Source organism: Oncorhynchus gorbuscha, linkage group LG02 (genome assembly GCF_021184085.1).
Source record: "Oncorhynchus gorbuscha isolate QuinsamMale2020 ecotype Even-year linkage group LG02, OgorEven_v1.0, whole genome shotgun sequence".
Classification (NCBI taxonomy): domain Eukaryota; kingdom Metazoa; phylum Chordata; class Actinopteri; order Salmoniformes; family Salmonidae; genus Oncorhynchus; species Oncorhynchus gorbuscha.
Window position 1 is genome coordinate 2,281,971 of NC_060174.1, and position 12,948 is coordinate 2,294,918.

Here is a 12,948-nt window from a genome sequence, read left to right on the forward strand (position 1 = left end):
GATTAATTGTGTGTCGTCTGCATAGCAATGATAAGAGAGACCATGTGAGGTTATGACAGAGCCAAGTGACTTGGTGTATAGCGAGAATAGGAGAGGGCCAAGAACAGATCCCTGGGGGACACCAGTGGTGAGAGCGCGTGGTGAGGAGACAGATTCTCGCCACGCCACCTGGTAGGAGCGACCTGTCAGGTAGGACGCAATCCAAGCGTGGGCCGCGCCGGAGATGCCCAACTCGGAGAGGGTATGGTATGTACAGGACTGTATGTTAGTGAATGATATGTACAGGACTGTATGTTAGTGAATGGTATGTACAGGACTGTATGTTAGTGAATGGTATGTTAGTGAATGGTATGTTAGTGAATGGTATGTTAGTGAATGGTATGTACAGGACTGTATGTTAGTGAATGGTATGTACAGGACTGTATGTTAGTGAATGGTGTGTACAGGACTGTATGTTAGTGAATGGTATGTACAGGACTGTATGTTAGTGAATGGTATGTACAGGACTGTATGTTAGTGAATGGTATGTACAGGACTGTATGTTAGTGAATGGTATGTTAGTGAATGATATGTACAGGACTGTATGTTAGTGAATGGTATGTACAGGACTGTATGTTAGTGAATGGTATGTACAGGACTGTATGTTAGTGAATGGTATGTTAGTGAATGATATGTACAGGACTGTATGTTAGTGAATGGTATGTACAGGACTGTATGTTAGTGAATGGTATGTACAGGACTGTATGTTAGTGAATGGTATGTACAGGACTGTATGTTAGTGAATGGTATGTACAGGACTGTATGTTAGTGAATGGTATGTACAGGACTGTATGTTAGTGAATGGTATGTTAGTGAATGATATGTACAGGACTGTATGTTAGTGAATGGTATGTACAGGACTGTATGTTAGTGAATGGTATGTACAGGACTGTATGTTAGTGAATGGTATGTACAGGACTGTATGTTAGTGAATGGTATGTACAGGACTGTATGTTAGTGAATGGTATGTACAGGACTGTATGTTAGTGAATGGTATGTACAGGACTGTATGTTAGTGAATGGTATGTACAGGACTGTATGTTAGTGAATGGTATGTACAGGACTGTATGTTAGTGAATGGTATGTACAGGACTGTATGTTAGTGAATGGTATGTACAGGACTGTATGTTAGTGAATGGTATGTACAGGACTGTATGTTAGTGAATGGTATGTACAGGACTGTATGTTAGTGAATGGTATGTACAGGACTGTATGTTAGTGAATGGTATGTACAGGACTGTATGTTAGTGAATGGTATGTACAGGACTGTATGTTAGTGAATGGTGTGTACAGGACTGTATGTTAGTGAATGGTATGTGACTGTATGTTAGTGAATGGTATGTACAGGACTGTATGTTAATGAATGGTATGTACAGGACTGTATGTTAGTGAATGGTATGTACAGGACTGTATTTATGTTAGTGAATGGTATGTACAGGACTGTATGTTAGTGAATGGTATGTACAGGACTGTATGTTAGTGAATGGTACAGGACTGTATGTTAGTGAATGGTATGTTAGTGAATGTACAGGACTGTATGTTAGTGAATGGTATGTACAGGACTGTATGTTAGTGAATGGTATGTACAGGACTGTATGTTAGTGAATGGTATGTACAGGACTGTATGTTAGTGAATGGTATGTACAGGACTGTATGTTAGTGAATGGTATGTACAGGACTGTATGTTAGTGAATGGTATGTACAGGACTGTATGTTAGTGAATGGTATGTACAGGACTGTATGTTAGTGAATGGTATGTACAGGACTGTATGTTAGTGAATGGTATGTACAGGACTGTATGTTAGTGAATGGTATGTACAGGACTGTATGTTAGTGAATGGTATGTACAGGACTGTATGTTAGTGAATGGTATGTACAGGACTGTATGTTAGTGAATGGTATGTACAGGACTGTATGTTAGTGAATGGTATGTACAGGACTGTATGTTAGTGAATGGTATGTACAGGACTGTATGTTAGTGAATGGTATGTACAGGACTGTATGTTAGTGAATGGTATGTACAGGACTGTATGTTAGTGAATGGTATGTACAGGACTGTATGTTAGTGAATGGTATGTACAGGACTGTATGTTAGTGAATGGTATGTACAGGACTGTATGTTAGTGAATGGTATGTACAGGACTGTATGTTAGTGAATGGTATGTACAGGACTGTATGTTAGTGAATGGTATGTACAGGACTGTATGTTAGTGAATGGTATGTACAGGACTGTATGTTAGTGAATGGTATGTACAGGACTGTATGTTGAATGATATGTACAGGACTGTATGTTAGTGAATGGTATGTACAGGACTGTATGTTAGTGAATGGTATGTTAGTGAATGATATGTACAGGACTGTATGTTAGTGAATGGTATGTACAGGACTGTATGTTAGTGAATGGTATGTACAGGACTGTATGTTATGTGAATGTGAATGGTATGTACAGGACTGTATGTTAGTGAATGGTATGTACAGGACTGTATGTTAGTGAATGGTATGTACAGGACTGTATGTTAGTGAATGGTATGTACAGGACTGTATGTTAGTGAATGGTATGTACAGGACTGTATGTTAGTGAATGGTATGTACAGGACTGTATGTTAGTGAATGGTATGTTAGTGAATGGTATGTTAGTGAATGGTATGTTAGTGTATGTTATGTACAGGGTATGTTAGTGAATGGTATGTACAGGACTGTATGTTAGTGAATGGTATGTACAGGACTGTATGTTAGTGAATGGTATGTACAGGACTGTATGTTTGAATGGTATGTACAATGTATGTTAGTGAATGATATGTACAGGACTGTATGTTAGTGAATGGTATGTACAGGACTGTATGTTAGTGAATGGTATGTACAGGACTGTATGTTAGTGAATGGTATGTACAGGACTGTATGTTAGTGAATGGTATGTACAGGACTGTATGTTAGTGAATGGTATGTTAGTGAATGATATGTACAGGACTGTATGTTAGTGAATGGTATGTACAGGACTGTATGTTAGTGAATGGTATGTACAGGACTGTATGTTAGTGAATGGTATGTACAGGACTGTATGTTAGTGAATGGTATGTACAGGACTGTATGTTAGTGAATGGTATGTACAGGACTGTATGTTAGTGAATGACTGTATGTTAGTGAATGATATGTACAGGACTGTATGTTAGTGAATGGTATGTACAGGACTGTATGTTAGTGAATGGTATGTACAGGACTGTATGTTAGTGAATGGTATGTACAGGACTGTATGTTAGTGAATGGTATGTACAGGACTGTATGTTAGTGAATGTTAGTATGTACAGGACTGTATGTTAGTGAATGGTATGTACAGGACTGTATGTTAGTGAATGGTATGTACAGGACTGTATGTACAGGACTGTATGTTAGTGAATGGTATGTACAGGACTGTATGTTAGTGAATGGTATGTACAGGACTGTATGTTAGTGAATGGTATGTACAGGACTGTATGTTAGACTGAATGGTATGTACAGGACTGTATGTTAGTGAATGGTATGTACAGGACTGTATGTTAGTGAATGGTATGTACAGGACTGTATGTTAGTGTGAATGTACAGGACTGTATGTTAGTGAATGGTATGTACAGGACTGTATGTTAGTGAATGGTATGTTAGTGAATGATATGTACAGGACTGTATGTTAGTGAATGGTATGTACAGGACTGTATGTTAGTGAATGATATGTACAGGACTGTATGTTAGTGAAGTGTTAGTGAATGGTATGTACAGGACTGTATGTTAGTGAATGGTATGTACAGGACTGTATGTTAGTGAATGGTTATGTACAGGACTGTATGTTAGTGAATGGTATGTACAGGACTGTATGTTAGTGAATGGTATGTTAGACTGTATGTTAGTGAATGTATTAGTGAATGATATGTACAGGACTGTATGTTAGTGAATGGTATGTACAGGACTGTATGTTAGTGAATGGTATATGTTAGTGAATGGTATGTACAGGACTGTATGTTAGTGAATGGTATGTACAGGACTGTATGTTAGTGAATGGTATGTACAGGACTGTATGTTAGTGAATGGTATGTACAGGACTGTATGTTGAATGGTATGTACAGGACTGTATGGTATGGTATGTAGTGAATGATATGTACAGGACTGTATGTTAGTGAATGGTAATGGTATGTACAGGACTGTATGTTAGTGAATGGTATGTACAGGACTGTATGTTAGTGAATGGTATGTACAGGACTGTATGTTAGTGAATGGTATGTACAGGACTGTATGTTAGTGAATGGTATGTACAGGACTGTATGTTAGTGAATGGTATGTACAGGACTGTATGTTTGAATGGTATGTTAGTGAATGATATGTACAGGACTGTATGTTAGTATACAGGACTGTATTAGTGATGTTATGGTATGTACAGGACTGTATGTTAGTGAATGGTATGTACAGGACTGTATGTTAGTGAATGGTATGTACAGGACTGTATGTTAGTGAATGGTATGTACAGGACTGTATGTTAGTGAATGGTATGTACAGGACTGTATGTTAGTGAATGGTATGTACAGGACTGTATGTTAGTGAATGGTATGTACAGGACTGTATGTTAGTGAATGGTATGTACAGGACTGTATGTTAGTGAATGGTATGTACAGGACTGTATGTTAGTGAATGGTATGTACAGGACTGTATGTTAGTGAATGGTATGTACAGGACTGTATGTTAGTGAATGGTATGTACAGGACTGTATGTTAGTGAATGGTATGTACAGGACTGTATGTTAGTGAATGGTATGTACAGGACTGTATGTTAGTGAATGGTATGTACAGGACTGTATGTTAGTGAATGTACAGGACTGTATGTTAGTGAATGGTATGTACAGGACTGTATGTTAGTGAATGGTATGTACAGGACTGTATGTTTGAATGGTATGTTAATGAATGTATGTACAGGACTGTATGTTAGTGAATGGTATGTACAGGACTGTATGTTAGTGAATGGTATGTACAGGACTGTATGTTAGTGAATGATATGTACAGGACTGTATGTTAGTGAATGGTATGTACAGGACTGTATGTTAGTGAATGGTATGTACAGGACTGTATGTTACTGTGTTAATGGTATGTACAGGACTGTATGTTAGTGAATGTACAGGACTGTATGTTACAGGACTGTATGTTAGTGAATGGTATGTAGTGAATGGTATGTACAGGTGTATGTTAGTGAATGGTATGTTACAGGACTGTATGTTAGTGAATGGTATGTACAGGACTGTATGTTAGTGAATGGTATGTACAGGACTGTATGTTAGTGAATGAATGGTATGTACAGGACTGTATGTTAGTGAATGGTATGTACAGGACTGTATGTTACTGTGAATGTTAGTGAATGTACAGGACTGTATGTTAGTGAATGGTATGTACAGGACTGTATGTGAATGGTATGTACAGGACTGTATGTTAGTGAATGGTATGTACAGGACTGTATGTTAGTGAATGGTATGTACAGGACTGTATGTTAGTGAATGGTATGTACAGGACTGTATGTTAGTGAATGGTATGTACAGGACTGTATGTTAGTGATGGTATGTTAGTGAATGATATGTACAGGACTGTATGTTAGTGAATGGTATGTACAGGACTGTATGTTAGTGAATGGTATGTACAGGACTGTATGTTAGTGAATGGTATGTACAGGACTGTATGTTAGTGAATGGTATGTACAGGACTGTATGTTAGTATGAATGACTGTATGTTAGTGAATGATATGTACAGGACTGTATGTTAGTGAATGGTATGTACAGGACTGTATGTTAGTGAATGGTATGTACAGGACTGTATGTTAGTGAATGGTATGTTAGTGAATGATATGTACAGGACTGTATGTTAGTGAATGGTATGTACAGGATGTATGTTACAGGACTGTATGTTAGTGAATGGTATGTACAGGACTGTATGTTATGTACAGGATGTTATGGTTATGTACAGGACTGTATGTTAGTGAATGGTATGTACAGGACTGTATGTTAGTGAATGGTATGTACAGGACTGTATGTTAGTGAATGGTATGTACAGGACTGTATGTTAGTGAATGGTATGTACAGGACTGTATGTTAGTGAATGGTATGTACAGGACTGTATGTTAGTGAATGGTATGTACAGGACTGTATGTTAGTGAATGGTATGTACAGGACTGTATGTTAGTGAATGGTATGTACAGGACTGTATGTTAGTGAATGGTATGTACAGGACTGTTAGTGAATTATGTGTTAGTGAAATGGTATGTTAGTGAATGATATGTACAGGACTGTATGTTAGTGAATGGTATGTACAGGACTGTATGTTAGTGAATGGTATGTTAGACTGTATGTTAGTGTATGTACAGGACTGTATGTTAGTGTATGTACAGGACTGTATGTTAGTGAATGGTATGTACAGGACTGTATGTTAGTGAATGGTATGTACAGGACTGTATGTTAGTGAATGGTATGTACAGGACTGTATGTTAGTGAATGATATGTACAGGACTGTATGTTAGTGAATGGTATGTACAGGACTGTATGTTAGTGAACTGTATGTTAGTGAATGGTATGTACAGGACTGTATGTTAGTGAATGACTGTATGTTAGTGAATGATATGTACAGGACTGTATGTTAGTGAATGGTATGTACAGGACTGTATGTTAGTGAATGGTATGTACAGGACTGTATGTTAGTGAATGGTATGTACAGGACTGTATGTTAGTGAATGGTATGTACAGGACTGTATGTTAGTGAATGGTATGTACAGGACTGTATGTTAGTGAATGTATGTTAGTGAATGATATGTACAGGACTGTATGTTAGTGAATGGTATGTACAGGACTGTATGTTAGTGAATGGTATGTATGAATGGTATGTTAGTGAATGATATGTACAGGACTGTATGTTAGTGAATGGTATGTACAGGACTGTATGTTAGTGAATGGTATGTACAGGACTGTTAGTGAATTAGTACAGGAATGTTGTGAATGGTATGTACAGGACTGTATGTTAGTGAATGGTATGTACAGGACTGTATGTTAGTGAATGGTATGTACAGGACTGTATGTTAGTGAATGGTATGTACAGGACTGTATGTTAGTGAATGGTATGTACAGGACTGTATGTTAGTGAATGGTATGTACAGGACTGTATGTTAGTGAATGGTATGTACAGGACTGTATGTTAGTGAATGGTATGTACAGGACTGTATGTTAGTGAATGGTATGTACAGGACTGTATGTTTGAATGGTATGTACAGGATGTTAGTGAATGGTATGTACAGGACTGTATGTTAGTGAATGGTATGTACAGGACTGTATGTTAGTGAATGGTATGTACAGGACTGTATGTTAGTGAATGGTATGTACAGGACTGTATGTTAGTATGTACAGGACTGTATGTTAGTGAATGGTATGTACAGGACTGTATGTTAGTGAATGGTATGTACAGGACTGTATGTTAGTGAATGGTATGTACAGGACTGTATGTTAGTGAAATGTGGACTGTATGTTAGTGAATGGTATGTACAGGACTGTATGTTAGTGAATGGTATGTACAGGACTGTATGTTAGTGAATGGTGTACAGGACTGTTAGTGAATGGTATGTACAGGACTGTATGTTAGTGAATGGTATGTACAGGACTGTATGTTAGTGAATGGTATGTACAGGACTGTATGTTAGTGAATGGTATGTAGACTGATGTTAGTGAATGGTATGTACAGGACTGTATGTTAGTGAATGGTATGTACAGGACTGTATGTTAGTGAATGGTATGTACAGGACTGTATGTTAGTGAATGGTATGTACAGGACTGTATGTTAGTGAATGGTATGTACAGGACTGTATGTTAGTGAATGGTATGTACAGGACTGTATGTTAGTGAATGGTATGTTAGTGAATGGTATGTACAGGACTGGTATGTTAGTGAATGTTAGTGAATGTTAGTGAATGGTATGTACAGGACTGTATGTTAGTGAATGGTATGTACAGGACTGTATGTTAGTGAATGGTATGTACAGGACTGTATGTTAGTGAAATACAGGACTGTATGTTAGTGAATGGTATGTTAGTGAATGATATGTACAGGACTGTATGTTAGTGAATGGTATGTACAGGAATGGTATGTTAGTGAATGGTATGTACAGGACTGTATGTTAGTGAATGGTATGTACAGGACTGTATGTTAGTGAATGGTATGTACAGGACTGTATGTTAGTGAATGGTATGTACAGGACTGTATGTTAGTGAATGGTATGTACAGGACTGTATGTTAGTGAATGGTATGTACAGGACTGTATGTTAGTGAATGGTAATGGTATGTTAGTGAATGATATGTACAGGACTGTATGTTAGTGAATGGTATGTACAGGACTGTATGTTAGTGAATGGTATGTACAGGACTGTATGTTAGTGAATGGTATGTACAGGACTGTATGTTAGTGAATGGTATGTACAGGACTGTATGTTAGTGAATGGTATGTACAGGACTGTTATGTTAGTGAACTGTATGTTAGTGAATGATATGTACAGGACTGTATGTTAGTGAATGGTATGTACAGGACTGTATGTTAGTGAATGGTATGTTAGTGAATGTATGTACAGGACTGTATGTTAGTGAATGGTATGTACAGGACTGTATGTTAGTGAATGGTATGTACAGGACTGTATGTTAGTGAATGGTATGTACAGGACTGTATGTTAGTGAATGGTATGTACAGGACTGTATGTTAGTGAATGGTATGTACAGGACTGTATGTTAGTGAATGGTATGTACAGGACTGTATGTTAGTGAATGGTATGTACAGGACTGTATGTTAGTGAATGGTATGTACAGGACTGTATGTTAGTGAATGGTATGTACAGGACTGTATGTTAGTGAATGGTATGTTGTGAATGGTATGTACAGGACTGTATGTTAGTGAATGGTATGTACAGGACTGTATGTTAGTGAATGGTATGTACAGGACTGTATGTTAGTGAATGGTATGTACAGGACTGTATGTTAGTGAATGGTATGTACAGGACTGTATGTTAGTGAATGGTATGTTATATAGACTGTAATGATAGTGAATGGTATGTACAGGACTGTATGTTAGTGAATGGTATGTACAGGACTGTATGTTAGTGAATGGTATGTACAGGACTGTATGTTATGAATTATGTACAGGACTGTATGGTGAATGGTATGTACAGGACTGTATGTTAGTGAATGGTATGTACAGGACTGTATGTTAGTGAATGGTATGTACAGGACTGTATGTTAGTGAATGATATGTACAGGACTGTATGTTAGTGAATGGTATGTACAGGACTGTATGTTAGTGAATGGTATGTACAGGACTGTATGTTAGTGAAATGGTGAATGATATGTACAGGACTGTATGTTAGTGAATGGTATGTACAGGACTGTATGTATGTTATGTACAGGACTGTATGTTAGTGAATATGTTAGTGAATGATATGTACAGGACTGTATGTTAGTGAATGGTATGTACAGGACTGTATGTTAGTGAATGGTATGTACAGGACTGTATGTTAGTGAATGGTATGTACAGGACTGTATGTTAGTGAATGGTATGTACAGGACTGTATGTTAGTGAATGGTGTGTTAGTGAATATGTACAGGACTGTATGTTAGTGAATGGTATGTACAGGACTGTATGTTAGTGAATGGTATGTACAGGACTGTATGTTAGTGAATGGTATGTACAGGAATGTATGTTAGTGAATGGTATGTACAGGACTGTATGTTAGTGAATGGTATGTACAGGACTGTATGTTAGTGAATGGTATGTACAGGACTGTATGTTAGTGAATGGTATGTACAGGACTGTATGTTAGTGAATGGTATGTACAGGACTGTATGTTAGTGAATGGTATGTACAGGACTGTATGTTAGTGAATGGTATGTAGGTGAATGGTATGTTAGTGAATGATATGTACAGGACTGTATGTTAGTGAATGGTATGTACAGGACTGTATGTTAGTGAATGGTATGTACAGGACTGTATGTTAGTGAATGGTATGTTAGTGAATGGTATGTTAGTGAATGGTATGTACAGGACTGTATGTTAGTGAATGGTATGTACAGGACTGTATGTTAGTGAATGGTATGTACAGGACTGTATGTTAGTGAATGGTATGTACAGGACTGTATGTTAGTGAATGGTATGTACAGGACTGTATGTTATGTTAGTGAATGGTATGTTAGTGAAGATATGTACAGGACTGTATGTTAGTGAATGGTATGTACAGGACTGTATGTTAGTGAATGGTATGTACAGGACTGTATGTTAGTGAATGGTATGTACAGGACTGTATGTTAGTGAATGGTATGTACAGGACTGTATGTTAGTGAATGGTATGTACAGGACTGTATGTTAGTGAATGGTATGTTAGGACTGTATGTTAGTGAATGTACAGGACTGTATGTTAGTGAATGGTATGTACAGGACTGTATGTTAGTGAATGAATGTACAGGACTGTATGTTGAATGGTATGAATGGTATGTACAGGACTGTATGTTAGTGAATGGTATGTACAGGACTGTATGTTAGTGAATGGTATGTACAGGACTGTATGTTAGTGAATGGTATGTACAGGACTGTATGTTAGTGAATGGTATGTACAGGACTGTATGTTAGTGAATGGTATGTACAGGACTGTATGTTAGTGAATGGTATGTACAGGACTGTATGTTAGTGAATGGTATGTACAGGACTGTATGTTAGTGAATGGTATGTACAGGACTGTATGTTAGTGAATGGTATGTACAGGACTGTATGTTAGTGAATGGTATGTACAGGACTGTATGTTAGTGAATGGTATGTACAGGACTGTATGTTAGTGAATGGTATGTACAGGACTGTATGTTAGTGAATGGTATGTACAGGACTGTATGTTAGTGAATGGTGAATGGTATTAGGACTGAATGATGGTATGTACAGGACTGTATGTTAGTGAATGGTATGTACAGGACTGTATGTTAGTGAATGGTATGTACAGGACTGTATGTTAGTGAATGGTATGTACAGGACTGTATGTTAGTGAATGGTATGTACAGGACTGTATGTTAGTGAATGGTATGTACAGGACTGTATGTTAGTGAATGGTATGTACAGGACTGTATGTTAGTGAATGTATGTTAGTGAATGGTATGTACAGGACTGTATGTTAGTGAATGGTATGTACAGGACTGTATGTTAGTGAATGGTATGTACAGGACTGTATGTTAGTGAATGGTATGTACAGGACTGTATGTTAGTGAATGTATGTACAGGACTGTATGTTAGTGAATGGTATGTACAGGACTGTATGTTAGTGAATGGTATGTACAGGACTGTATGTTAGGACTGTATGTTAGTGAATGGTATGTACAGGACTGTTAGTGTTATGTACAGAATGTATGTGAATGGTGTTAGTGAATGTATGTACAGGACTGTATGTTGTGAATGGTATGTTACAGAATGTATGTTAGTGAATGGTATGTACAGGACTGTATGTTAGTGAATGGTATGTACAGGACTGTATGTTAGTGAATGGTATGTACAGGACTGTATGTTAGTGAATGGTATGTACAGGACTGTATGTTAGTGAATGGTATGTACAGGACTGTATGTTAGTGAATGGTATGTTAGTGAATGATATGTACAGGACTGTATGTTAGTGAATGGTATGTACAGGACTGTATGTTAGTGAATGGTATGTTAGTGAATGATATGTACAGGACTGTATGTTAGTGAATGGTATGTACAGGACTGTATGTTAGTGAATGGTATGTACAGGACTGTATGTTAATGGTATGTACAGGACTGTATGTTAGTGAATGGAATGTGTATGTACAGGACTGTATGTTAGTGAATGGTATGTACAGGACTGTATGTTAGTGAATGGTATGTACAGGACTGTATGTTAGTGAATGGTATGTACAGTGAATGTATGTTAGGACTGTATGTTAGTGAATGGTATGTACAGGACTGTATGTTAGTGAATGGTATGTACAGGACTGTATGTTAGTGAATGTATGTTAGTGAATGGTATGTACAGGACTGTATGTTAGTGAATGGTATGTACAGGACTGTATGTTAGTGAATGGTATGTACAGGACTGTATGTTAGTGAATGGTATGTACAGGACTGTATGTTAGTGAATGGTATGTACAGGACTGTATGTTAGTGAATGGTATGTACAGGACTGTATGTTAGTGAATGGTATGTACAGGACTGTATGTTAGTGAATGGTATGTACAGGACTGTATGTTAGTGAATGGTATGTACAGGACTGTATGTTAGTGAATGGTATGTACAGGACTGTATGTTAGTGAATGGTATGTTAGTGAATGATATGTACAGGACTGTATGTTAGTGAATGGTATGTACAGGACAGTATGACAGGACTGTATGTTAGTGAATGTATGTTAGTGAATGGTATGTACAGGACTGTATGTTAGTGAATGGTATGTACAGGACTACAGGTATGTTAGTGAATGGTATGTACAGGACTGTATGTTAGTGAATGGTATGTTAGTGACTGTATGTTAGTGAATGGTATGTACAGGACTGTATGTTAGTGAATGGTATGTACAGGACTGTATGTTAGTGTAAGTGGTATGTACAGGACTGTATGTTAGTGAATGGTATGTACAGGACTGTATGTTAGTGAATGGTATGTACAGGACTGTATGTTAGTGAATGGTATGTACAGGACTGTATGTTAGTGAATGGTATGTACAGGACTGTATGTTAGTGAATGGTATGTACAGGACTGTATGTTAGTGAATGGTATGTACAGGACTGTATGTTAGTGAATGGTATGTACAGGACTGTATGTTAGTGAATGGTATGTACAGGACTGTATGTTAGTGAATGGTATGTACAGGACTGTATGTTAGTGAATGGTATGTAC